Genomic DNA, 27,746 nt, shown 5'->3' on the forward strand with positions numbered 1-27,746 from the left:
CAAAGTCCATGGGGCTTTATTGACCAGAACAGAATACAGGCCAATGAAGAAACATTTTATTAAGACACTGGAATCCAGACCAGGGGACTGACCAAACTTTGTTTTGCCTCTAGAATGTCAGCTGCCAGGTAAACAAGTGTATTAGAGCATCATTGACTCCAAATTGGTGAGCAAAGAAGGTCACCAACAGCTGTTAAATAGTAAACCTCATCCTCCATCTCTGTGGGTGCCAAGAAGGATGACACGCAAAAGTTGTTCAGTCACACACTGAGAGTGTTGGTAGCACTTGTTATGTCATCCTAAACACCACATCTGTTCCAGAGAACCACTGTCCTTCTTATCTGAATCCACAAAGGGCTTAACAGTCACACAAGCAATTCCTGTGACTGGGAATGCAGATCTTATAGAAACAATATAATGGAACTTCTTGCCTATCTCCAGATAGCAGGAAATAACCTCAGAAAATTCCTCCTTTCTCCACTGTCATCTGGTAGGGTTTTACTGGAAGAATGGAGCGTACAAATGAGGATAACAGTGGCTTTTCTGGAAAATCTTCAGACACCATACATTAAATAAAAATAATAAATAAAATAATAAAGAATTTGTAAATCCATATAATCCATATATATAAAGGTAAATAACCAAGTCAGCCCATCTAGCCATATATCTAATAGCTTTAAAGATGTGACCTAGCTTCAGCCAGCTCAAAAGAGCTGTTGGTCTGGATCTAGTTTTATCTACAGAAGTATGCTAAGTCAGATAATCTTCTGTGGTATTCCAGTGGGAAAACTACAGGAATCAGAGTTCCTAGACTGGGAAGTTCATGGAAAAGTGAAACAAGGAAGCTGGACTTCTACCCACTGCATGTGTAGCTGCACAAGTCACAGCTGGCAATTCAGAAGTGAGGTCAAGTTATCCTCTGTCAGCCATGGAAGATTACTTGTTCCAGGAATAAATTAGCTAGGCAAAAGGTAATGTGTTATTTCTTGTCCACCCTGAAAAAGAAATGAATCAACATATATCAGCTGAAAAGGTTCTTCCTTTCCCATGTTAGAACACAAAGCCCAGCAAAACAGACAACCCAAACCTTACCAGCAAAACCCTCACAGAATGGAAGAAGCCTCAGGCTCTGAGGGGACTTATAGACTTGGAGATTTGGTAAAACTGTATTTTTCTTCATATACCCTGGCAGGCCTAGATAGATCTCTAGAAGGGAAGACCTTGTATGGAAGAATAAAATAGAGAGGATAGGTTTGCACAATGCATATTGAAATCATGCGTGTTGGTGTTACCCTGTGCTAGGCAGGCATAATAAACTTCTCTGAGAGACTCTGAACACAGAATCATAGAATCATAAAATGGCCTGGTTTAGAATGGACATTAAATATCATCTAGTTTCAACACCCCTGCCATGGGCAAGGACACCTTCCACTAGACCAGGTTGCTCAGAGCTCCATCTAACCTGGCCTTCACAACTTCTCTGGGCAACCTGTTCCAGTGCCTCATCACCCTCACAATAAATAACAAATTTCTTCCTAAAATCTAATCTAAATCTACACTCTTTCAGTTTAAAACCATTCCCCCATGTCCTATCACTAAATGCTTATGTAAAAGGTGCCTCTCCATCTTTCTTGTAGGCTTCCTTCAGGTATTGGAAGGCTGAAATTAGGTTGCCCCAAAGCACATACATGATGGTCATGTCCATTGGGAGTCTTCAGACAGAGCTTGGATTCTTGACCAGTAAGTCTCTAGCCCAGGGACTGCTGGAGATAAGAAGGAAGGACGCAACAAGGGAGAAGTCACTCCAGAAATGGGCAGTTCCTGAGTTCTGCAGGGATGTGCTGCTGGCTCATTAGAGAAAAAGTGCTAGGCTGCATAGAACTTCTCCACAGAGCAGTTCTTCTGCTCTCTAGTCACCTGTCACCTGTATTCCTTCCTGCTTTCAGGTGCATTTCCATGCAGTACTACCATCCCTGGACTCCTTAAGAAGGATTGGAAGCATCAAGGGACATTACTGCTGATGTGATCATCAATAACTGCTGCTGGAAACCCATGCAGAAATATGTGCTGTGCACAGGGAAGCAGACAGCAACAACACCCAGCTCTCCTTCCCTCTCTCTCTTCCCCCACCTGTAATTGAAATTCAAGGACTGCAAGTCCCACTATGTCCTGTCAAGATAGTTCCATTCCTTGGGGAAGGGGTTAGCAATAACAAGCCATGCCTTAGCTGCAGTGTGCCACCCCATATGTGTAAAAACCAGTATGTGCAGGTAGACATCTGATTTTAGCCAAGATTTTTTGAATGGGCAAGAATGAGGGATTAGAGAAAATCCATGTGCACAGGCTGACCAAAATAACAGTGCTTTTCTTGATCTAATTTTGGGGCTAATTTTCTTCTCAGAAGGGACAGAGAAGTCAGATTGTGGAAACACCTCAGTCCTTTTAAGACAAGCCACAGCCTTGCACCTTTGAGGAGTGAGGCTTCATGTAGTCCCAAGCATTTTGTAGTGACATTTATATACAAATCACCAAGTCAGGGTCAAGCCAGGCCTGACAGGAGTAGCCAGAGTCAAACACATTCTCATGATCAGCAGGCAAGACAGGTCCCATGTCAAGCTAGGAGCAGGGGCCATGGCCAGGTGTGACTGAAACACAGCTGGAGCTACAGCAGAACTCAGCAGAGACTGAGCTGCAGTGGACCCCTGAGCAGAACATGTGGGTGGATGCCCTATGGGAGTTTGATAAGAGCAGCTAAGGCTCATTAATGCACTCAGGACCCCGACACAATTTTTCTAGGACATATACAACAGGAGAGATGAAAAAGTACCATGGAAGTTTGGCCTGAGCCAGGGGTTACCCAGCAAAATAAGAAGCCCCAGCTGTTCCAGTGTGATCCATGCCACAGGAGTGTCAGACTCAGATGTTTCCTGTCTCATCCTTTTGCCCCAGAACACCTGAAAAACAGGCAAATAATGGTTAGCACCAATCTGCAGGGGCCATGCCCAAGAGAAGAGGCAGCCACCCAATGTGACATTTGCTTTCCTTACATCCAGAATAGCCAGCAACAAACAAACTCTTAAGGGAGGTTAGGAGGAGCATTAAAGGCTTTGAGTTGCAATAGATTTTTAAAACAAGCATGATAAAATTTAGCAGGATGTAGGGAGGTAGGGAGGTAGGGAGGTAGGGAGGTAGGGAGGTAGGGAGGGAGGGAGGAAGGAAGGAAGGAAGGAAGGAAGGAAGGAAGGAAGGAAGGAAGGAAGGAAGGAAGGAAGGAAGGAAGGAAGGAAGGAAGGAAGGAAGGAAGGAAGGAAGGAAGGAAGGAAGGAAGGAAGGAAGGAAGGAAGGAAGGAAGGAAGGAAGGAAGGAAGGAAGGAAGGAAGGAAGGAAGGAAGGAAGGAAGGAAGGGAGGAAGGGAGGAAGGGAGGAAGGGAGGAAGGGAGGAAGGGAGGGAGGGAGGGAGGGAGGGAGGGAGGGAGGGAGGGAGGAAGGAAGGAAGGAAGGAAGGAAGGAAGGAAGGAAGGAAGGTATTGCATAAGTACCATTTCATAAGAAAGCAAGTTAAGAGGAAAAAATACCTATGACATGATAATCACTCTAGTTAATCTTTACATTAATCTTTATGTACTGGTTGTAAAAGCTCTATTAGAAAAAGCAAAAACAGAAAAAAAGATGTTTTATGGGATATTTAAAATGTAATATACTAATATTTTATATTTTCTTGAAACACATAGATAAAACTGTCTGTATTGAATAGCTTATGCCTCATTTGTAAGGCAGAAGAGCATTAAAAAAGTTTTGAATCTTGCACAAGATCAGAGTGAGAGTCCATTGCAGGGCTGATAACACTACCTGAGCCTTAATACGTAAAACTACTAAAAGATAAGTATTATAATTTTTTTCAATTGCTCTTTCCATAACAGAGCAAGGAGAGAGATAGTAACAGGGCTATCAATTCATCACATTTGTCAAAACAGAAGAGCAGACAGCTAGTTTTTGAAATCTTCATGTATCAGGGAAGATACAAATAATTCCTTTATTTTTTATATGTGGTATTTGCCAATTAAAGAATAATGTGAAAGAGCATAATCTTTGGATGTTTCTTCAGGTTTCACCTCCAAACTCTACTACTTTCCTCCTTCCTTGCTTCCAAAACATATTATAAAAAAATATGGCTGGAAGCATTCTCAGAAGTCAGCTTACTTTCTCCTTTTAACCCACGTCTAGACATAACTGAGAAATACTTGCCTGAAACAACAGCAACTATCTCCCTTAATGATGGATATTTACAGCTTTCTCAGGCAATATAATTCAGTGCTAGGGTACCCTTTCATACTTTACCCCTTGATTTGACCATGAATCTCCTTTACTGCAGTTTGGATCCATTATCTTTTGTCTTACGCACTGTGAATGCTCTGACAACAAGCTATTATTTCCCAGCAAGCGCTTGCATACCTAAGGAATATTTCTTCTGCCTTCCTTTGGAGTTCTCTTTTTCAGACTAAATAAACCTAATTCTGCTTTTGTTTTCCTTGCTGATCACAGTTTCCAGTTATTCTTTTTAATCTCTGCAGAGTACATCCATTTGGACCACATATTTCTGAAGTATGGTATCCAAAACTGTATGGAACAATCCAGCTGAGACTTCCATTCATCCACATTTTGACATCTCCAGATGTTTTCTTTTGGCTTGATTTAGTCTTGTGCAAGCTCTGTCAGTATATGGATGTGAATATTTGGGAAAAAAATAAGGCACCAAATTAAAAACTGAAGGGTTAAAGCATATAATACAGGAGTTTGAGGGACCCAAACTGTGAGAAGTGAACAGAATTACAGTGCTAGAAGCTGCTATTATTAGGAATAACAAAAAGTTCATACAGGAAATATACAACCTTATTTCTGCCTGATTGGTGCCCTATATTACTATAAGCATTCTAGATGGCCATAAGATCCTTTGGAATTCAAAGACTCAAAGGCACCTCTCTCCTTATAACCTCAGATCCAGTTCCTTATAGAAGACTGTCCCCAGTGTGATAATACTTACAAATTTTCTTCAAGTAGAGGTCCTTCAGTGAATCCCTGAAATTTGTTCCTCATGCTATGCAAGCCAGCCCAGTGCGACCTTTCCAGGAGCAGGACAATTGTGCAAGCCCCATATACTAATTTCATATAGCTATGACATAGTAAAGAAACCATCTCTGCAAATAAGAGGATGAAGACTGAATACCTTGATTGCTGTTTTCCAAATGTAGTTTCAGCAAGTCTCTGAAAAATTGTGAGAATTGTTTTTCCTTGACAAGACTGTCATCGATTCTCCTTCAGTACAAGTCAGGTTTGATCTAGATGGAATGTGTTCCACAGCACAGCCCTGACTCCTGAAACTCTAGTTATTTACATTACTCTTCAACCTCACTGAAAGTTGCTGCTCAGGAAGAATTGCAGACAGGATTATGACCAGCCACACAAGCTAAAAATAGAGGGGGTTCTCTTAGCAAGGAAATTTTATAAGGCACATGAAGTCATATCAGTGCATTTGTGAATGGCCTGGTTTTCAAAATTATCTTTATCTAGTCACCACTAGATACATATTAATCTTATTCCAACACAAAATCTATGTTTGGAGACCCCTTTCTATAGGCTCTGGCCAGCATATGTGATTCATAGGTCTATGATAATTTCATGATACTGTGATAACTTCATGAGAGTGCTCCAGCTACAGTCCTTGGAGGCCAACTCCAGGATTTTCAGGACCTTCTGTGATGGGGAACCTTGCAGCTTTCAGAGTCTCCTTCCTCCAAGAGCCTTCAGACTTATAGTTTTGGGGAACCTCAGACTCTACTAAGGAACCCAAAATTTGGCAATATGCATGCCATGTGGATCTCCCATGAACCTGAGTGATGAGTTATCTCCTTTGCCAGGGATCCAGCAACTCAGACAGGAATTCTACTGGAGATCTGAGTTACAAAGTAATGAAAAATACTTGTGAAATACTCACCCTCACCGAAATATTAATTGATCAAACCATATTTGATCAAACTTCAGCCTAACTTTGAAAGAGGTACGTTTGCCCTCAAAAGAGGCAATACATACAGAGACATATATAGCTGCTTTTCAGAGGCTGTGTTTTCCCAGCAGCTGCAGGATCATGTCCAGGCAGGCTACAGTTACCAGTGACCAACATGGGACTCCAATGAGACAAGCTTTTGCTCAGGAAACCATTTATTCAAGCCATAAACAAACTCAGCCTAGAACCAGAGATAGAGAGCCCCAAACAGAGGCAGGGTGATGGGTTTTGTGGGACAGAACCAGGGTGGAGTTTAAGGTTGGGAACTAATAGGGACAGAGTAAGGGAGAAACCCCAGAGGCTCAAACCTAATCAGAACCCCTGGGTTGCCACCCCATGAGGGGTCAAGGATGGAGCTTCTTCCCAGGCTCACATCTCCTGAGGCAGAGGGATGGAATTAATTCCATTCACTGGCTTTAAAGCCACACCTCTCACTTTAACAATGCTTATCTGAAACTAAATCTTTGCCTCCCTGGGTGGGGAGCACTTCACAACTGCCCCCTTTTTTAAATTAGAATTTGATTAGGAGCTTAGAATGTTTCTAAAACTTATACCATAAAAAATCCAACCGCCCACCCCCACAAAGCACCCACCTTGCTCTGTGGGACACTAAAAACACTAGCACCCAACAACAAAACACATTAAGCAAACAAGCACAAACAAAATTAGAAACAAACACTTAGATCTCAGACAAACATCTGGGCAAATTAAGCAGTGGCGGTAGTTAATAAAAACATGAAGGTTTTTTAGTTCAGTCTCTTCCAGTTCTTGCTTTTCTTTTTGGACGGGTGCAGTTCTTTGATCTCCTCTTATGAGGGGCAGAGCTCATAGTGTTCAGCCTTGACTCCAGCACTGATGCCATGGGTGTTGCCACTCCACATGGTCCTGATGAAACACCAGCCTTTGGAGCTCAGGTTACAGCTTTGACTTTCCTGGAGCGGGTGTTACCCACGATGGAAAAGGCACAGCTGCCAGAGGTGGAGCATCTGGAGAAAGGGGTGGAACTGGAGCAGGAGTTACTGGGGGAAGGGAAGGCTTAGGGACCGGAAGAGAAGGAGTAAGGTGGGAAAAAGGGATCCCAGACTACGTGGCCAGCACCATCTGTAGGAAGGAGGGAGGTCCAGGACGGACTTTCCCAGACAGGTAACAGGGAATATGGAAAGGCAGGGGGGTGAAGGAGAACACAAGATGGTGGGCAGACAGCAGCAGATCCACATCACTCTGCACATTCTCCATCCCTTGCCCGCATTCAGGAAAACGGGGGATGGGGTGGCAGAGACACACATGGGTGATGGGGAGCTGGCAGCAGCCCCGAGCCATCTTGGCATTTTTCACCTTTTGTTCTGCCTTTAGGAACAGATGAGAGGGGAAGATATGGGGAGGTATACACAAAATAAAGGACTTCACAGAAGCCAAAAAACAGTCCACAGGAAGAGGCATAGTGCCCATATCATCCGTATTGTTCATATTGTCCATAAAAGTCCTTCCCATGTATAAGAAAAGTAAAACCGTCCATAATACGTCTCGATGGGTGATGTTAGGTGTTTGTCCCAGTGTCTGGTCTCTCAGCTCCCCCACCTCCGTAAGCCCTTTTTTTCCCCATGCCTCTGAGGCACTCTCAACCTGGCCCTCCTGCCAGGTATTCTTAAGTCCTCATTTCTAAGGCGGGTGTCTCTAAGTTGGATGGTTCCCAAGCCATCAGCCAGGGACTGACGGGGTGTCTGTGGAGCCGGTCCTGCTGTTCTCCTGGTGCCTTGCTGGATGCCTGCATTCTCCACCATTTGTTGCGTTCTGCAGCCACGGGATCATGAACAGGCAGGCTACAGTTACCAGTGACCAACATGGGACTCCAATGAGACAGGCGTCTGCTCAGGAAACCATTTATTCAGCACACAAACAAATTCAGCTTAGATCCAGAGACAGAGAGCCCCAAACAGAGGCAGGGTGATGGGTTTTGAGGGACAGAACCAGGGTGGAGTTTAAGGTTGGGAACTAATAGGGACAGAGTAAGGGAGAAACTCCAGGGGCCCAAAGCCAATCAGAACCCCTGGGCTGCCACCCCATAAGGGGTCCAGGGTGGAGCAATATTTCCCAGGCTCACAGGGCCCATCCCCTGAAGCAGGGGAATTGAATTCACACTTCCCTGGCTTTAAAGAGCCACACCTCTCACTTTAACAATGCTTATCTGAAACGAAATCTTTGCCTTCCTGGGCAGGGGGCACCTTACACCCAAGTGTTCCCTTTGCCTCATTAGAGTGATGGAGGGCGGCTGGGAAATGAGAATTATTCATAATTCCATTATTCCAACAGCATAGTGGCTGTCATGGTTTTAAAGCAGTAACTAAAAAATTACTAGAAAACTTACTTATTTCTTGCTATGAGATATGGATTAGAACAAGAGCAAAACAGGCTTAAAACTCAAAAGGAATAAAGAAAGTTTATTACCAGAACTACAAGAATAAGAAAACGAGAATAACTTCCAGAAAACCTCTTCCTCCCCCACTACCCAACTATTCCCTTGTTCACATGACAACATAGAGACAAAAAACTTGGTACTTTGGTGTTTAAATCAGTCCCAATTCCTGTTAGAGTCTTTTCATCAGTCTTTGTAGAGAAACAGAAGTCTTCTTCTGCTAATCTATGGAGTTTTTTACAAGAAAACTATTTCTGTTATAGCTTTCTATTTCTCTGATGCCAGCTGCCCGGAAAAAAATCTGTCATCAGTCTACTCCTCCCATTTCACATCACTCTGAGGTGTGTTATGGGCCATGAGTCTAAGGATGTCATTTTTAAGGATGAGTTATTCAAAGGCAAAAGTTCTCTTCATCTGTCTCTGTGAGCCTCCCTGGAAACCAAAGTTTTCTCATTGCCTCTCAAGGCCTCAAATCTTCAACTATTACTTCACCTCACTCTGTTCCAGCACCTCACTGTATCATAATTACTCCACCTTTTGCTCAAAATCTACACTTTGAACACTATTCCTCCCAACATACTCTGTCATGAATTATAGGAGATTTTTCAGGACATTATTGTCCATCTCCATAACTTTAACAGAAAAATATTTCAGCTTAATTAAAACATCTCCTTATTCTCTAACTCTTCTGAAGCTTAATTCTTTTCTTTACTGTCTCTGATAGTTTATAAAGTCTCTTTATATGTTGATTACTCTCTCTTTCTTTCTCTGGATAAAAGGATTAATCTGCAAGTCTCATCTGGGTAATGAAAAGGTTATAATCTTGCCCAGGCTTTGTAGATGGTTCTGTGATCTCTGCTGGAGCAGCGGCTGGAGTTGTCTGCGATGGAAGATTCTTCATGGCTGCTCTGGAGAGTGTGGTCACTGTCTCAGCCCGCCGCAGGTCAAGAGCTTTTTTCCTTTCTTTACTCGGCAGTCTCTGGTGAATTCAGTCACAGCAAAAACTGCAGCCGAGCCAGGGAGCGGCCTGGCCCGGCCAGAGCCCGGGGCAAGCCCCGCAGGCCCCATCTCCCGGCCGGGAGCCGCAGCAGGCCCAGCCCAGCCCCCGCCCCACGGGGCCACACAGCCTGGGCAGGGGAACGGGAGGCCTGGAGCTCAGTTACCTTTCACAGCCAGGAAACAAAGAGACAAAGAAATTCCCAGGCTTAGATCTTAAGGTGGTGTTCACAGGTTGATCTCATTTTCCAATGGTTAAAACTGCTGTCAATTCTTAGAAATGGCCAGCTGTTGGCTAGGAGAAAAACTCCCATCAGCCTCCAGCGGTTTTAACTTCCTTAGGTGTTTCTCTTTGTTTTCTTAAATGCCAATCTATCACAGTGGCCCTAATTTTCTGAGTTTTCAAACATTGCAGGAAACACAGCTGTATTGAAAGTTAATATACTTATGACTGTGTTGAACTTTGTCTCTATAAAATCCACTGCTGTTCACTGCTGCTGTAGTGTAGTTCCATTCATCTTCCATGGTGGTGTTGGAATCTGAGATACAGTGTGTGGCCTTGTTTCTGATACTTAGTTCTAAGATCCAGAAAAACATTGAATTTCATATAATGTGAAATTAATGAGCATGTTTTCATGGTGATACATGAGAACAACTGTTAAAGTTAGATAGAAAAAGCTGAAAGTGTAAGTGTGTAGATTACAGAGTTTTCTTAAGTCACTGGGTGAAAAAGGTAGTTTAGAGACCAGAAGACAAGATGGGGGATTTAGGGTGTTGTCCCTTGTCCTTCTTCTTTCTTCATGTTCTTCTTCTAAAGGTTTTTAGGTAATAGTAAGTGATTGGGTAGAAAATGCTGCAGTGCAGCACATAGACGATGGGTCATTGGGTCATTAAGAAAAATAATATACATGTCTATTGTTAATTGGGTAAAAATAAGTATAAAGATAAAAGAGCGGCATTTTTCAGGGCCATTTTGTGCTATCAAACACAAAATGAGCCACAAGGCCTTGTTGTACCATCAGAAGAAAGAAATGTACCAGACTGCAGTGATTTAAACTTGTGCAGCCATTCTGGAGAGACCTGCCAAGTTTTGTGATGACCTTCTAATAAACACGAGAAACAAGATTCTAACGAGCTCCGGAGTTTTCTTCAAACCAGAGAACTAAGATAAGCAGGGGTCCCCACAAGGGAAGATCCCAAAAGAATTCAGTCCAAAGGAGACTGAGAAATCCAGGAAGAGAAAGAAAAATGCAGAAGAAATGCAGCAGAATCAGAGAAACAGAAAAAGTTTTTTTTAGAGAAAAGTTACAGGTGGTTTTGAACAACAATAAAAAACTATTGAACTTCCAGTGTCTTGTGTGCCATGTCTTCCAGTCTCTTCTAAAATCTCTTTCCATAGCAACAGACTTTTTCCCCAGCCAAGGATTAAAACAGTTAAACGTACCTCTGTTAGATATGAAACAGCCTTTGGTGAGCTATAGACCTGATTAGAAATAGAATTAAGAGGAGTTAGATTGGCAGAATGCCTGCCAGTGAACTATGGAGGGGATATCATTAAAGACACACTTTTGCTGTGGTTTATGTTCCTCTGAAGTCGATTCCCTTTTAAATTGCTTTTGCCACTATGAGAAAGCTAGCAGGGTTTTTCACCAAAAGGACCAGGACAGAGCTGCAGAGAGGTTAATCAGTCTTCATGAGTGACAGACAGACAACAGGAGAGTTTTCTACTAGTCATTTTCTCTCCTCCTGGAAGTGTTATTCTGAAGCTGTTTGCATCCCCTCACCCTGTGCCTTCTCCCACCTCCCAAAAAAGTTAGTGCCACCACTCATGTGACTGTCACCAGCATTCACATGGACACACAGAATTTACTGAAGTGAGCTCCCACCAGCCTCATACCAGATCTCTGAAGCTGCATATTTCTTCATTCATATGGCAAACTCCTGGCAAATTTATCTACACAAATAAATCCGACTCTATCTAGAAATTTGATCTACAAAACTGTAATGTTTTATGTCTGCAATCATCACAAGTTTTCCTTTCCTTTTGCCTCAAATGATTTTTGAAGACCTTCAAGGTCCAAGTGGAATGAGACACTGAATTCTACAATTTGGTTCCTGCAGATTGTAGAAATGTCTTTTTCTTTTAATTCTGTCTGCTAAGCTAAAGATGCAAAAGATATCAAGTTGCATTGGGGCATTCTTCTACAAGAGAAACTATTCAGTAATCAGTAGATGAGAAGGTGGTTTCCTATGATAGTTCCCATTTAAAAGCCTTTTGGACTCTTTTAACATTTTGTTGTGTGAAACAGATCCTTCAGCTTCACTGCAGTGTCATATATCTTCTCCAGAACACGTTTTCAGAGGATCTTCTGATCCTGACTACACCAATACCAGAAACCAGTATACATATAGACATGACCCTCTGATCATGGCCTCCAGTCAGAGACCCCCACTAGGGAGGAGAAGGCAAACAAAAGTGAGCACAGCGAAACCATTAAGCAAAGCAAAGTGAAACATGCATCAACTAGACTTACACAATTGCATGTATTCCTCTCACAGGACAGAAGAAATTGTGCAGGACAGTAGAAAGAAGGAACAGTGGGCAAGCAGTTGATGGACAGAGGCAGTGCTGGGAATTACATGAGCAAGGTGATTTGATTCAGGCCTTTCATCTACACGCCTGTGGGAGGTAGGGTACCACAAGATTGAGTAAGAAAGCACTGCCAGCCCTGAAAAATACAGGATAGGGCTCAGAATACCATTCTCTCCCCCCAGTCAACACATTAGCAATGCAAATTCTTCCTTGGAAAAAATAAATCAAGAAAGCATAGAGCTAGGTAGTGAAAAATGAGTATTCCAAACCCAAGCAATGCCTCCTTTTTTTTTAGATTTTCTTCCTTTCCCTCCAAATTATATGACATTAGGGAGTTAAGATGAGATAACCATTCTGCAAAATGTCTGTTAGGTTCTTTGTAACCCAACATTTTATTGAAAATTATAATCCTGTCCATTTTTCCCATACTTGTACCAGAAAACATCTGGAGTAGCCTCCAGAACCTAGCTGACACAAGATGAGTTCTTGAATAGCTCAGTACTGAATGGAAACTGATAGAAAGCAACAGCTATTGTCAAAAGGTGACTGCAGTGTTCTGAGAGATATCTTATGATTCAGTGGCCAACAATTTGTAACAAATATAGCTTAGACTGCCTATCAGTAAAGAAATTGAGACCAGACAGACAAATTTTTAAACACATTTTACCAATGTCACCTGCTAATAGAAGAGAAATTATCGCAGACTCACACCTCTCTTCCTTGTATATTATTGCCAAGAAAATACAGACCAATCCAAAAAGTCCAGCAGGTAGCATGGTGTGGATCCATTTTCATGCACACTATAGCTCTCACTCAGAAGATGAAGTGCTTGGTTGAGGTCCAAGATCCATGCCAAAAGTGTTCTCCCTTCACAAGGGAGACAGTGTCGTACATTGTTCATTTCTGTTCATTTCTTTGTTTCACTATCCTGTGGTAAAATCCTTGACCCAATGAAGTCATTACAACCTTTGCCAAGGATTTTAATCTTGCCCTACATTAAGTATCTACTTATAACCATGGGAAGCTTTCTTGTGCAAGGACAGAGCACTCCCAAAGTGCCATCTAAGGCTGAAATAATTCCCTAAGGAACTGGGAATCATCACAAATCTCATTACCTTCTTGTACAGGGCACTTTGAATTTGCTCTCTGTAACATGAATAGCAACACATTTTAAAACAAAACACATTTGAACATAATGAACATTCAAAACAAAAGTTAAGGCAGTGAAGCCTTAGTAAAGCCAATGGCAATACCAGGTAGTGCTGCAGTAAAATTCATAATAAAAATTTTTTTAAAAATTAAGAAGAATACACTTCTCCTATTGTAAAAAAAACCAAACCTCCCCATTTTGGAAGGGCTTTTAATCTCAAACAAGCTACATGGAGCAGCGACTTTACAGTTGACAAAGACTTTGAAGCAGCAAAACCCTGCTGCATGTGATGAGATGCAGGACAAAATGGTGATGCAAAAATAGAAGGATAAATATAGCTAAATGTGCCTTGCAGAACACAGAAAGCTGAGGCAGGTGTTGTCATAGCTGTCAGCTTTCAGGTTCCTTCTTTCTTCAATTTTTTCAAATCATATCTTGGTTCTTCCATAAAAAACATGGAAAAGGACCAGATATGAGACTTCTGGATTTAAATCTGTAATTCCAAGTGTTTTGAAAAGCTGTCTAAAACTGTTGGATACCTGTTAAAAAGAAAAATAAACTTCAACCCAATAATCTTGATTTTTGTTTTAAAACTTTGTTTCTGAGAAATTAGAATAGACATAAAGTGTTTCTAGAGGAAAAAATAATAGTTTTAAAATATTAAAGCCTCAGATAACACGCATAAAAATACAATTAAATATTTTATAGAAGCTGAAGTACTTCTTACTTGTAAACAAGTAAACTAGAAGAAATTGTAACATGAGAATGCAGAGTTTGCAGTTCTTAACTGAGGGTCAAAAGTATCCCAAGTTGTGTCACTTCTGTGACACAGTCCGAAATGAGAAAATCCCCACCACTGTGAGACTGTTACAAAAATAGCCAGCACTGGCAAGGGAGCATCAACTGACTTCAGTAAAGGAGGGAAATACTGGCAAGCTCAGACCTTGACCTCTAGCAGTGATATTCCTGTTTCAAGACTTGGAGGTCTACACACATATCCACCTATTTCTGTCGGAGTCTACCCTTGCTGCAATCTATCCCTGGGCAGAGAGCCAGTGCAAAATCTCTCCAGCACAGAAGCCCCACTTGAGCCATGGATTTAACAGGAACATAATGAAGGGAGTGGCTGAAAATAACCTGCCCTTACAAGGCAATCACATTTCAGGATTCCCAGGCCATAGGGAAAAAGCATCTGTAAACAGCAGGGTCTCTGGGTCCTGCCTTTCCCATCACCTTCTTCTCCTTGGAAAAGGAAACCTTGAGAAACTTCTGTGAAAGCAGCAGTCCCAATGTGGGAAAGAGAACTTTTAGTGGCTTTGCTCTCCCTTGAGCTGCCCCTCTATGTCTATGCCAACTGTAGGCGAGCAGTGGAGCGCACTTTTTCCCAGTTCTGTACAACGTGAGAGCAGGAGAATGTGTGCTCCAGGAGCCTCTTTGCAGACGGTGAGCTTTTTTCTTTGTGCCTTCGTCTTTTCTGCTAGCTCGTAATCTGCCCCCTAGCTTCCCTGGGGCCAAGGGGAAGAGGATGATCTTTATATAGCTGTCCTCGGGGACTGGGTGAATCACAGAGTAACATCTAATCCCTCTTGCACTCGGCAACTGTATAACATCCCAGCTGAATATCAAGCCAGGGAAAATAAGCCGAAGTTTTACGTACAAAAAAAAAGTCAGGGAGAGATACCACAAGCACAAGTTAGAGGAGTTATCAGTTTCCAACATAAAACTCAAACTGAAAAATTAAACAAAGGGAAAACAAGCACGAACCAGGGAGGGCGCAGAAACCACCTAGAAAGGCCAAGATATCATGCTCTTTATCTCGGCACTTAATTTTTCATAAGTTTTTGAAAAATAATATTCAGTAGTCATTAGGTGAATTTATTGTATTTATTTTTTTAAATTTTTTTTTGGTTTTTACTTCTTTTAATGGAGAGGGAAAGGAGCCATGTTTTTGTAAAAGCTTGGCCACCATGTTTGGTATCTCAGCTGTATATCATGCACTGTTTGTCATTTCACGCCACTTAGAACAAATCCCATCTGGCTGGAATCCTAGTCCTGTGGACTGTGAGTCATGGATATTAAATGACCATCATGTGAGCTCCTGCATGCTGCTGTGTTTAGTGTGTGGCACTGTAAAGTTGTACAGTATCTCATCACAGAAGATCACCAGCATGCATACACAATTTGAGCGGGAGCGCTTCCATAACAACACAAATTATTTGTTTTAGCAAGAGGCAAGAAAGAGGTAAAGATGCATGAAGCTGAAGCAAAGGTACAGCTTTTAAGTGATTTTTTGAAGACCTGTAAGCCACAGAAAATCAGTTGCTGGTTCTGTAGCAGCAAATCTGGGGCAAGAATGGAAAAGGTACTGTCCGTAGTGGAAGGGTATGCAAGAACTTTTAAATCTGCTCAAGGGAATCCTGTAGCAGTCTTTTTGATTCATAATTATAATCCAGTCCAGTCCCACCCGGGATATCCAGTATCCTACCCAGGATAAGGAAATGAAGACAGGCATTTAAGTATTTTTTTCATAAGAACCAGTACAAATTTTGGGATTGTCTAAAATACCAGTCCCAATTCAGAATTTTAAAACAAGCAATGAGATCTATTTCACTGTTGTGATATGGACAATCCTTGAAGTGGATGGTTTTAGTCTAGCAGAAGCCCAAATTAGAAGATTTACTCAGCAGTCCATTTCACGTTAATAACATGCAGGAAATCTGTACTACAAATCAGACTGGACTGTTTTTCCCTAGTGCTAGGGGAAAACATTATTTTCAAAGAATACCAATTCATACCTGGATTAGGTAGGTTTATTCCATCCTGGTTATGAGCCGGGTAATTTCCTGCCATCGGTGATAAAATGAAAATCCATTTTAGACAACATACAGGAAAACCCTGTAAGAGCTGGATGTGAAAGCCCATTTCCATCTTCATTAGCATGGGTAAATCATTCAGGCTAGAAACTGTTGTTATCCAGTCCAAAGCGTTATCCAGTTGCCTTCTGCAGGTTACTATGAGATCATGTACTGCTATCAAAGGTTCTTAGGAGTCTATAATGTTTCAGCTTTCAGTCACGGCTCCAAAAAAACTACTTCTCTTGCTGCTGGTTCCAGCCTAGGTCTGTTTTACTGTCTTCACATGTGTTTTTCTTCCTGGTAGCAGCTACCAGCTTCTTCCCACTATCCCAGCAGTTTCTTCTACCTTTGCTTATGTTTCTACCACGTCATAGCAGTGTAGTTAGCTCTCCTTAGGTCAGCAAAGCCAGGCATTCATAGCTTGCGCTTTCTAACATTTTTTAAGAACTGAGTCTTTTAAAATGTATTATATTTCTTGAATTAAGCATCAAAAACTTTGCATTTGAAGTCTGTTCATGGGCCAAAAAAGACAGTTAAAACACACTACTGATTTTTTGTACAGAAGCCCAGGGTTTTACAGAAAGAAATATGACTTGAATCAAATGAGGAAAATTTATTCACATTGATCCAGTCTTAATCAAAATCACCATTATAAAGACATCATCATGTTATATGAGAGGAAGATTAAAACTGTTAATACACTGAACTCAAGTTACTGTGACTGTCAGAGAGAAGTCAAACACTATGTTGGGTAGTGTTAATAAAAACATCATGTTAAATATACAGCTATGTAACTACATCTATCTCAAATCAATCTTCCTTGACTTTTTTTTCTATTCCTTTATTGATATGGGGAAAATTTTAAAAATGCTGTTGAATTTGAAAGAGTTTAAGAGAAAATATTTTCAAACATGGAGCTTTCATGGAAAGGAAAGACCAGGAGGAAGCAGGATTATTCACGGACATATGAATGGATATCAGATAAAAGATAAATCAGTCTTATCAACCCACTGGGAAGACCAGGAAGTAATAAAATAAAACATTAACAAGGGAAAAAGCAGATTAAAAATTTGAGAAAATTTCATAACTATGTGAAGGCAAAATAAACCCAGATGCAAATGCAGAAGCAAGAAGCCAGGAAAAGCTATGAAATTAACTTCACAGGGGATATTCAAGATATTGGTCTGTGGGGAGTCACTTCAGCATAATGAAATCAGAGCTTTCAAGATGCAAAGACATGAACTGGGGAATCCACTCACTCACTACCTTCTAACCCAAATCATCAGAAATAGCTTTGGTGAGCTAAACATTATGTTGTCACACATTGTTGCCATTTATTACAACCCAGTTTTCTTGAAATACATGGAACAGACAAGTATGCTGACAATGGCTTCGTAACCTGAATGTGACAGCAAGGCCAGACATGGGTATCTGACTAAAAGTCATTGCTATTTTTCCAGGTCAAATCTTTCTTTTAATTTAACCTGCTTTAGTGAAATTATTTCAAAACTGTTACTTGAAAACATACTGAGATAAATTTTCAAGGAATTTTAATGAATATATGTGCTTTGCTTTGTTTCTAGCAAAGATTAATGCTTTTGCATAAGGGTTGGAAGGCATTTTTACAGTCAGAGGAAAACAGAAGTCCCCGCTGCTCCCTCAAAGAGAGCACAGGCCTGTCAGCCTGATTCTGGTGTTTGGAAATAGAAATATTTTCTTCTTTTATTTACATAACTGTGATAACAATCTGCAAGCCAATGTACAACTAAAGTGTCTCCAGGAATTACACTGTTTGCAAGAAATGCATTTTAAACTTATTATAATAGTGTACTCAAGAGCTTGAAATTTCCATGCCCACAGGGCAATATAGCACTACATTTGTGATTTGATGTCACAAGCATGTAGGCTTCAGTTTTAGAAATACTCTTCAAGAAAACATTTAATTTTTCTCTCCGGGGAAAACACTAAATCCTACCTCAGAAAACTGTACAGAAGGAAGGAAATTTGGTTTGAGATGGCCATGTTTTGGCTTCTAGTCATCAAAATCAAATCCCCTCCCCATATGTATTTCAGCTTTGGCTTCATAGCCCTACTGCTCTGAACCTAAGCATTAAACCTAGAACATATTTTACCCTTTATACTATATTCTCATTTGTAACATTCCAGAGAGTTTTTCTTATTTTCCAGAATTCTGGAGGTCCATGATTACTTATGGTTTCTAAGGAAATAAGGTTTAGATGATCACAATCTGCCCACTCATACATTTCTCTTTCCTTCTCTCTTTTGAAAAAACAGAATATTTTTATTCACATTTGACTGGATGATGAAGATATCAAAGATAAAACACTTCTTTGGGTAAATGAAAAAGAACCAAGCTGATTCTGCCAAAGGAATCCAGCCACTGTGTGGCCAGAGATGGGAGCCAGGTGGCCAGTCAGCATGTGTGTATTGACACTGCAACCAACACCTTGCTAGGTTTTGCCCTTGTGCTGCCACTCACCCATCTGGTTAGGTAAAATTCCCTTCACAAAGCTGGGACATTAGAAATGACCCACTAAAAACCTGCTTCTCTTTTTGGAGAGTTGTGTGGATGGATCCCAGGCTCCGGAAGCACACTGCTGTGCAAGGTAAAACAGATCCCAGCAAAGCCAGAGTCACACGAGTGATGAGCCCTCAGGATTACCAAAACAGAGGCTGATATCCATAATTATCTCATATCCAGCATTATTGAGGTCCTGCACCAAATACTCACCCAGAGCACATGCAGGGGCATGGCTCCAGTTCTCTGTTTCTCGGCCGGAATTCATCCTGGCGTGCTCAGCAAGGCACTGCTCAGACTGGACTGCAAGATAAAGATGTAAGTGTCCACAGAAGAGTCCTGCCCAGTGCTGGGCAGTTCAGCACAGTGGGAAGCCCACCCAGTGTACTGGGTAGCTGTGTGGTCAAACAGGCTGAGTGGTGGCCTTGTTGCCTCAGCTACCTTTGTTTAAAGGTAGTTCTGGTATGAATTGTCCTTGCTTCAAATGCATCCAGCTCATGATAAGGCTCAATACATGCACAAAATTTATTTGTACCTCATTCTGATCAGCCTCAGGTTGTGCTGGAGAAGGCTGAGACTGAATATTAGGAAAAACTTACTCATTGAGAGGGTGGAACAGGCTGCCAGGGAAGTGGTGGAATCCCGGTACCTGGAAGCGTTCAGAAATCATGTGCATATGGCCCTTAGACACACGACTTAGTTGTGGGCCGGGCAGTGTTAGACTGCTGCTTGGCCTTTTGCAACCTAAACAATTCTAGGACTGTGTGATTTCATAGGATCTAGAAGGATTGAAATCAGTTGAGCAAACATGAACAGAGAGCATTTACAGAACAAAATTCCAGAAGGCTTAAAAGTCGTATCTAGCCAATTGCCTGATTAAAACAACACGGTATTTATGTTCACATTTTGCCCCATTAGGTTACAAACCACTGCAATTCTCACGTTTTACACACACAACATTGAAACACTATCTGCAGATACCCACATATGAACCCTTCAACTTCAGAGGAGATCACTTAGAGGACAAGAGCTGCCTAAGCAATTTCAGCCGTCTGCCATGTGATGGGATCACCTCCTTTCTGGGAAGCTGGCAGCACATTAACACCATGCAGTGAGTCTGGAGCTGGCTCTGGCATGCAGAGTGTAGGCACAGCCCTGGTCACAGGGTTGAGAGGAGAGGGGGAGCTGAGACTGACAGCTGCAATACTGGGAGCTGAAGTGAGAAAGGCTAAAGGGGAGGGTCAAATTGCTGTGGGAGCAAGTGTCACAGTATCTGGTTTCAACCAAGCAAACTACTACTTGCACTTAATTCCCTTATACATCCAGCATGTTTGTTAACATACTGATTTCTATCTACTTCACAAACAAAAGCACCTAAAAGTCACAAAAGTCAAAGGATGGGAGTTAATTTTTTCAGTCAGGAGAACTGTGCAGAAAGCTTAACAGAGAGTGATTTGCAGATCCAAAGAAATAGTATCTAATTTAACCAAGAAGAGTGGCCAAGAGGTATTCTAGAGTGGGCCTCGTGGTGAAGTAAAGTGAAGAACACCTTCAAGAATCTTGGTCTAAAAGTTATTGTGTTTCACTAAGGTAGAGGCTATATGAAGGTCTGAATGGGGTAACCCTTTCAGTGGATGGTGCTGATAACTCACCTGTGCTTTGGCCACTGTTGAGCAGGGCTGGCACAGCCCCAGAGCTCTGCAACCTTCCCCCTCCATCAGGAGGCTGACCCTGGGAAGAGAGACATCTAGGCCAGCTGACCCAAACTAACCAAATGGATGTTCCATACCATAGGACATCAGCTCAGATATAAAAGCTAAATGAAAAATAAGGAAGGGGAATCATTCCTTATTTACAATTTTTGCCTTATGGAGCAGCCACTCCAAGTGCTGAAGCCTTGCTTCCCAGGAGGTAGCCAGACATCATTTGCTGGTGAGAAATAGAGGATAAAACTTTTATTTTTTTCTCTTTGCTTGTGTGCACCCCAACTTCCACTTTTGCTTAGGTAAACTGCCTTATCTCAACCTATGAGTCATTTTCCATTGTATTTTCTGTCCCCTGTCCAGCTGAGAACAGGGACTGATAGAGTGTTTTGGTGGGCACCTGGCATCCCAGCAAGGTCAAGCTACTACAGTGAAGAAAGAGGGGGGAAAAGCAACCTTTCTGATGTAATTTTTAATGGATTAACCCTGAGTTTTCTTCCCTGTTTATTTTAAAATCTGTTATAAGAGAATTATGTACATTGCATATATAAATGTATGAGTCATGTAACCCTAACATGACCTGACATTAGTGAGTTCTGATTTTATATGGATATCACTGGTACATTCCTGACCAACAAATGTAGCAAATCCCTAAGAAGGGCCCCAAGGCACCTTGTCATGTAAGATCACTGCCCAACACACCTTCCAGAGTAGCCAAAGTGCAGCAGAGTAGATCACGTCAGGAGCTATTCAGGTAGGTAACTCTGGAAACAGATGGAAGTGTCTTCCACTGTCTGGCAATGACCAGGAAAAGCACTCTGACATGTAGCAAGATGCCAGGGAGGCCCAGAAGACCAACCAACTTGTCAAAGCATCCTTTCTTCCTCTGTGCAGATGTCTGGGAGCAAGATACGCTGACAAGCCAATCAGAGACTCTGTGCACAGAAGGATATTTACAAATGTCCCACCTTTGTGGTCCTGAGGAACTCGAGAGAAAAAGTACCCCAAAGGGTCTAACTTAACAGTATGCCTCAGTAACCATGTGAGAGATGGTGGTGACAAAAGGGAACCTGAGCAGCCAAAATAAGCACACTAGTTTAGTTCTGAGGAGCTTGGCCCAGGAAAAAATGGCTTGTCCCTAGAGAAAGCTGTTGATGTATAAACATAATCCGGCCATCAGTCTCATCATGAGCTTAAGTTCAAAGGCAGAAAAGACTGAACTGAGAGATATAGCTGGAACACACCATGTACCCCTGAGGCCACCCCAGATAAATGAAAGGTACTCCGGACTGAGAAACTCAGCTGAATTTCAATTCACGTATCAACATCAGTGAAAGCAGATCAAATGCACAGACAGCGGGAGAGTTTCTGTGGTAGAATTGGATTGCATCAGGGATGAAAACAACCAGGAACGAGGAGAAAGGAGGCCAACAAAGTAGTACCATTACATCTGCCTTATATGTGTTCTGAAAAAGGTGATTCCAGGCCAGCTTATGGCTTTTTTCAGCTGTCTAGAAATGAATATGGGTTGCTGTGCATGGGCGCTGGCAGTGGGTTCTGCAGAGGAGCCTCCGTGAGGAGTGGCCAGGCTGATTCCAGTTGGACACAGCCCATTCCAGATGGCTCCAGCGGCCCCACCACAGGGCATGGCTGAGCCCAGAAGCCAAGATAGCAACATCTTGGGGAAAAAGGTGTCCCTTCCAACAAAAACCATTTTGTGATTCTAATGCTAGGGACCAACTATGCAATATGAACGTAATATCACTCATGAATTATAGTAGTTTCAGATAAGCTGAAGTGTGAATTGTGGAGTCTTGTGCATCACATTTGGCCACAACAACTCCCATGCATCAGGTGAAAGAAATAGTGCTGAGTATCCTAGCCACATGGGGAATGAATTTTGAAGGCCATTTGTGACCATCTCTATATCTAAGTTGTCTTCAGACTACAATACAGAGGAGCTGACCACAAATGAGTTACTAGAAAACTGCTAGAAACAAAGCTAACCACACAGCTCTCTAAAGAACATTTTATTTTGCTTTCAGTCAACTTTATATAGTCTCAGAGTCAAATTGTGTACTTACATTACTTACATAAACTTATCTACATTTGTTTCAAATTCTCTTTCTTATTCAATACAGATATTAATGTTTGTGGAATACATGAAGCTTAGGATGCTTCTTAGGTGACATGAGGGCCTTCTTACATCTACATGCATATACATTTTTGAGAAAATTTCAGATAGAACTGCATAAAAATATTTCTAAGGCATAGAGGACCCTCCAGCATTTTCATGTATTCACTGCACTCCCATGAGAAGCAGGACTTTAAAACACCCATGGGAGAATGTAACACAGCTGTGACTCTTCTGTACAGAGGTAGGCACCAAGTACAGTTGGCCTGCTAGTAAAATCCCAGTTCATGAGTTAAAATCACTTGAGCAGGTATTGCCTATGAGGCCCTCTGCCAAGCCAAACAACAGCATCTGAAAGCTGTTATTTACATTCTGTGTGGGAAAGAAAGAGGATCACACAGAGGGAGGTTCCAACAAGAATGGGAAAGGAATAAAATGGATTTTCAAATGATGAGTTGAAAAGTTGGAAAGGGAGAATGCCACATAAATAGTTAAACATTTGTAATTACGCTTGTGACAGTAAGGATGTTGTTAGACTTGACTTGATTTCTTACCTAATGTATTTAACACAGTATAAAATTACACAAGGATTAAGGGAAATTCAATAGAATGGACAAAGCAAGCAACTACAGCAAGGATCATCACAGGTATTGTAAAAGCAATTACATGAGCTAAGTCAGGGATGTTCAGAGGATCTGGAAGGAAAGGGGAGTTTTCAGGATCAGGAAGGTAACAGCTTCCTGGTGTCTTCCATGTCCTGAGCTGTGACAGCTCTTCAACTTTTGCAGAGCAGAATAAAAGCAATTCTAAGTGTCCAGCCCAAAGCCATGGCTCCACCCAGAGCTAACAGGTTTTTTGAGATTCTGGATTCAGGGACATCTAACAAGGCTGGGAATGAGGAAAGCAGTTAAATGTCAGAGGATAAAGGAATTGAGGCAGAAAGAGACAGATGTTTCTCTGGCACATGGCTAAACTGTCTGGTGGGAGACTTTGGCAAAAGCTCGTGGTCTGCATGTTCTTATTGCTGCTGAGAGGAACTGGGCTTTGTGTATAATTATGTAAATAAACAAATGATCTCAAGACTTTCAAACTTTGAAACCATTTTTCATCCAGACACACCCTCTTTCCTGCAAAGCCTCAGTGTTCAGTTTGCCATGAAACCAAAAGGGCAACGAGGCTATCATCCCCCACTTTGCACAGCAAAGTAGCCCAGCAACAAGCAATGCAAAACTGAACTACACATTTCCCCATCCATTAATCTTCAGTCTTGCTTCTCCCTTTTAACAGTGATGAGCCACAGGGAAAACAAAGAGCTGTTCTTGTCAGATTTTGGGCTAACACATTCCTATTTTAATCTTAAGAAAAGTTGATTGGAATTAACAAGGTTCATGTTTTCAGATGATTTGGGAAATGCTTTAAATGACATCTCTTGATATATTTTTTTTCAGTTTCAGGACACAGCACAGAAAAATGCAAAATGAATACAACAATAGTTGACTTACTATTTTGAACCGAAAGATAGGATTCATTAGTAACCTGAAAGAAGCTCAGGACCTCTCTGACCTTGTTGGTGTCATTTTGCTTTACTCATACTAGAAAGAGTGGGAAATTCAAGCAGATTTAAAGCCTTCTAAATTCTGCAAAAAGCTGTCTTGAAGAGAAGATTTTCATAGGCAAACACATTTTCTTGATTTACTTTCCATCCTACAGTGTTCTAAGGCTGGGGTTAATAGCAGCAAAATAGAGTGACTTGCAATAGAAATACTTAATGGTCCTGTAGCATATGTGATAACTACACAGCAGGGGCGCAGAGGAGCTGGCTGACAAAAATTGCAGTGCTCTGCTAGGTTAATCTAATTAGAGCTCTTCCTTGCATCTTCGATTGACAGTTTGGAAACCTGTAAACTTCTCTAAACATAGACAGCCTTCCATTTGCTGCAGTTCAAGGGAGGACCCTCTTCTTGCACTCTTCCCTTGAACTGTTTCCATGGAATGCTGTCCATATTCAGAAAAATGTACAGGTTGCCAAACTGTCAACTAAAGCTGTAATGAATGGCTCTAATTACATTCAAGTAGCAGAGAGCATTGCCATTTTAATCAAATCTGAGCCTTGTGAGATATTTGGCACAAATACAAGAGAAAGCCTGAGGAAAACACTGCCAAAATGTTAGCAACCTTTTATTCTAAATTCTGTTGGTTGGAGAACTGAATACCAACTGCTTTGCAAAGGTTTATGTTTTATGGGGTTTTTTTTATTGTAGCCTATATGGTCTCTTCATGAATTATTATCCTGCTCTCTAACAACAATGCAAAACAAAACAAAAACCACAGCCCCACAATTTCAAGACTAAAAATTATGATCAGCAATTTCACTAATCAGTCAGCTACAGTCACGTTGCCAATCGCAGAGGCAAGGGGGACCTAATAACATCCTTTCACTCAGAGAGTTTCTGCCAGTGCTCAGCTTCGTGTTGTGTACAGCAAGAGACATACAAACAAACTGCTTTGTCAAATATCCTGTCAGATGCTGCCCCAGCTCCTTTCCAAATGGCACCACTTTATGTTCTGCAGTCCTTTTTTACCCTAATAGTGTGAAAGAGTTATCCTTACCAGACTTCGGTGATCTTGATATTCTGTCCCTTACTACAAATCACAAATTTGGAACCAACTCCAGAGTTACAGCTTTTTATTTATTGATATATTTGTCACACCTTCAGGACCTCACAGTGATTCAAATGTAAAGCATCAAAAACAGTGAGTGCCTGAAAAGAAAAAGATAAGGAGTTTTTCAATCATTCTTTAATGGGCTAGAAGAGCAAAATTTCTAGAATTTTACAAAATCTGCTCTGAAGGATAAATGAAGGCAACAAAGGAATTCCTTCTTCTTCTTCTTCTTCTTCTTCTTCTTCTTCTTCTTCTTCTTCTTCTTCTTCTTCTTCTTCTTCTTCTTCTTCTTCTTCTTCTTCTTCCTTCTTCTTCTTCTTCTTCTTCCTTCTTCTTCTTCTTCCTTCTTCTTCTTCTTTCTTCTTCATCTTTCTTCTTTCTTCTTTTTCTTCTTTCTTCTTTCTTCTTTCTTCTTTCTTCTTTCTTCTTTCTTCTTTCTTCTTTCTTCTTTCTTCTTTCTTCTTTCTTCTTCTTTCTTCTTTCTTCTTTCTTCTTTCTTCTTTCTTCTTTCTTCTTTCTTCTTTCTTCTTTTTTCTTTCTTCTTTCTTCTTTCTTCTTTCTTCTTTCTTCTTTCTTCTTTCTTCTTTCTTCTTTTACTACTCCTCCTCCTCCTCCTCCTCCTCCTCCTCCTCCTCCTCCTCCTCCTCCTCCTCCTCCTCCTCCTCCTGAGGAATTAATTTGGTTCCAGAGGAATTTCCATTACATTCTAGTTCCCTCTCATGAAGGCATCTTCACCTAGAGCTTATAGGTTAAACTATAAAAGAGGAAGGATCACTAAGTCTCAATCCACCACCATTCCTCATTTCAGAAGATGGCTTTCATTTATTTCACAAGGCATTTTGCTAGACTTGTCCCGCCAGTTGTCTCACAGAAGTCCTGCTGCTTCATGTTGCAGCAGATATCCAAATGCCAAATACATCTCACTGCTTATTGTGGCATTTTTTGAGTGCTCCTGCTCCAGCTCCCCTCCCAGCAAAAAAGATCCTCAGAAGAAGTCTTCTTCTAGGTTCCAAGTTTCCTTATTCTTATTTTTTTTATTTGCATCATCTATGTTCACTCAGTATGGTCTTAAAATGGGCAAAATCTAAAAGAAGGGCAATCCAGGCCCTTTGCAACCTTCTATCTAATAACTCATTTTGAAGCATCCTTCAATACATCACTACTCATCTTCCTGAGTAGTGACAGGGGCTGGAGAGAAGTTATAGACAGCCTTACCTCTCTCAGTGACGGAGCTTAGCAGCCCTCAGGAAACAGCCTGTTGATTTCTAGACCTAATCTCTACTGCACTTGGAGCTGAATGATGAGAGGAGCAGACTAAATTAATGGGCTTTCTTTGCTTTTTGGTGAGTTTCTTTCTAAAGAAGCATTCTCTACTTATCTTGAAGCTTTTTTTTTTTTTTCCGTGTGGTAAGAACTTTTGTGTCTTTTTGCATAAAGATAATTTTACTGTTATCTTTTTCTGGAAACTGCATGTTTTGAAGCTGCTAGTGAATTACTTTTCTGGTATACTCATGATCAGCATGGGATATATCATTGGCAATTTCACTGTTGATGCAACAGAAATATCATATTGGCTAATATAAGGAGAAAAAGGCTTTTTTTTTTTTTATGCTGGTTGTGTTCTCTGTTCTTTAAATATATTCATTAAGTGCATGCATAGGTCTTTCTGGCTTCAGCTAATAACAGATGTTTTAAACATGATGTAGAAGTTCCACACAGAAGGATATTTCTCTCCTATCAACTTCAGTTTGAAGCATGAAATATAATTATCCTTATATCATTATCTTAGCCTGCATAGTTCAAAGAAATAAGACACAATCTGGAAGTGTTTCTGTGCCAAAAAATGTGCTAGCCTTTTCTTCTAAAATCTGAGTAGCAGTTAGGAGGGAGAAGCGAGAATCCTTCTTTCTGGGTAATGAAAATGGGAGTGTTTTCTTTACTTTATGTTCTAGCACAAAGCCCAGTGTCACAACCACCCTTCCTTCACAGCTAAAGCCTGGGACGAGAGCACTCAAACTGTATGGAAGACACCTAAGTCAAAATAATTTGTTTTTCAGGCATGCTGAGTGCTTTCTGCAATTCATGCACCATCAATGCCTAAGGAGAGCACAACCTTGGATAACCAGAACCAACTGGTTCTGAACCAAGTTTCCTGGGGGAAGGAATGTGCACTGTTCTCTTCTGTATGTCCTGATACATGTGTTCCATATTACTCCAATGGAAGGTAACAATGGCAACAGTATGAGGAGTAAAACAGGTCAGAAGTTGGACCACCAAATAAAATAACAGCTATTTTATACAAGTCTTCGCATTCTCTAAGTTTTCTCTAAAACCTTTCTAAATCAAGGTGGAATCAGCTGTTTCATGTATTAGGAACACCATTTGCCTGATGGTAGAAAGGTACAATGTGGACATTTACACAGGAGTTAATCACTGTAAATTGTTCTTAGAGTCAATGGTCATCTAGTCAGTCTAACTAACACAAACAGTGGAGATACTGTTCTTCACCTTAAGCAGATTTTTCATATGGATCTTAAAAGTGGATCCCATGCTAACAGTTCTCATTGTTTTCCACTGCCAGCATGGATTACTAAGTCAGCTGTAGTGGGGTGAGAGTAGGAATTGGATTAATAATTCT

General features: G+C 41.2%; 2 long non-coding RNA genes across 3 annotated transcripts; one reads left to right on the forward strand and one right to left on the reverse strand.

Annotated features, from left to right (window-relative positions):
* LOC111946134 (uncharacterized) lies at window positions 1-16,444 on the reverse strand. 2 transcript variants are annotated; one of them, XR_015288556.1, is made up of 4 exons: window positions 16,009-16,444; window positions 12,005-12,150; window positions 2,828-2,954; window positions 1-995 (listed from the first exon to the last, which is right to left on the reverse strand). It is a non-coding gene; the product is annotated as an uncharacterized LOC111946134 (long non-coding RNA). The 2 variants fall into 2 exon arrangements; XR_015288557.1 differs by lacking the exon at window positions 12,005-12,150.
* On the forward strand, window positions 14,298-27,410 carry LOC111925281 (uncharacterized). Its single transcript, XR_002862155.2, has 2 exons — window positions 14,298-14,656; window positions 27,166-27,410. It is a non-coding gene; the product is annotated as an uncharacterized LOC111925281 (long non-coding RNA).
* Window positions 27,411-27,746: the final 336 nt, after the last annotated feature.

The sequence above is a fragment of the Cyanistes caeruleus genome, chromosome 1, assembly GCF_971803275.1.
Source record: "Cyanistes caeruleus chromosome 1, bCyaCae1.hap1.1, whole genome shotgun sequence".
Lineage (NCBI taxonomy): Eukaryota > Metazoa > Chordata > Aves > Passeriformes > Paridae > Cyanistes > Cyanistes caeruleus.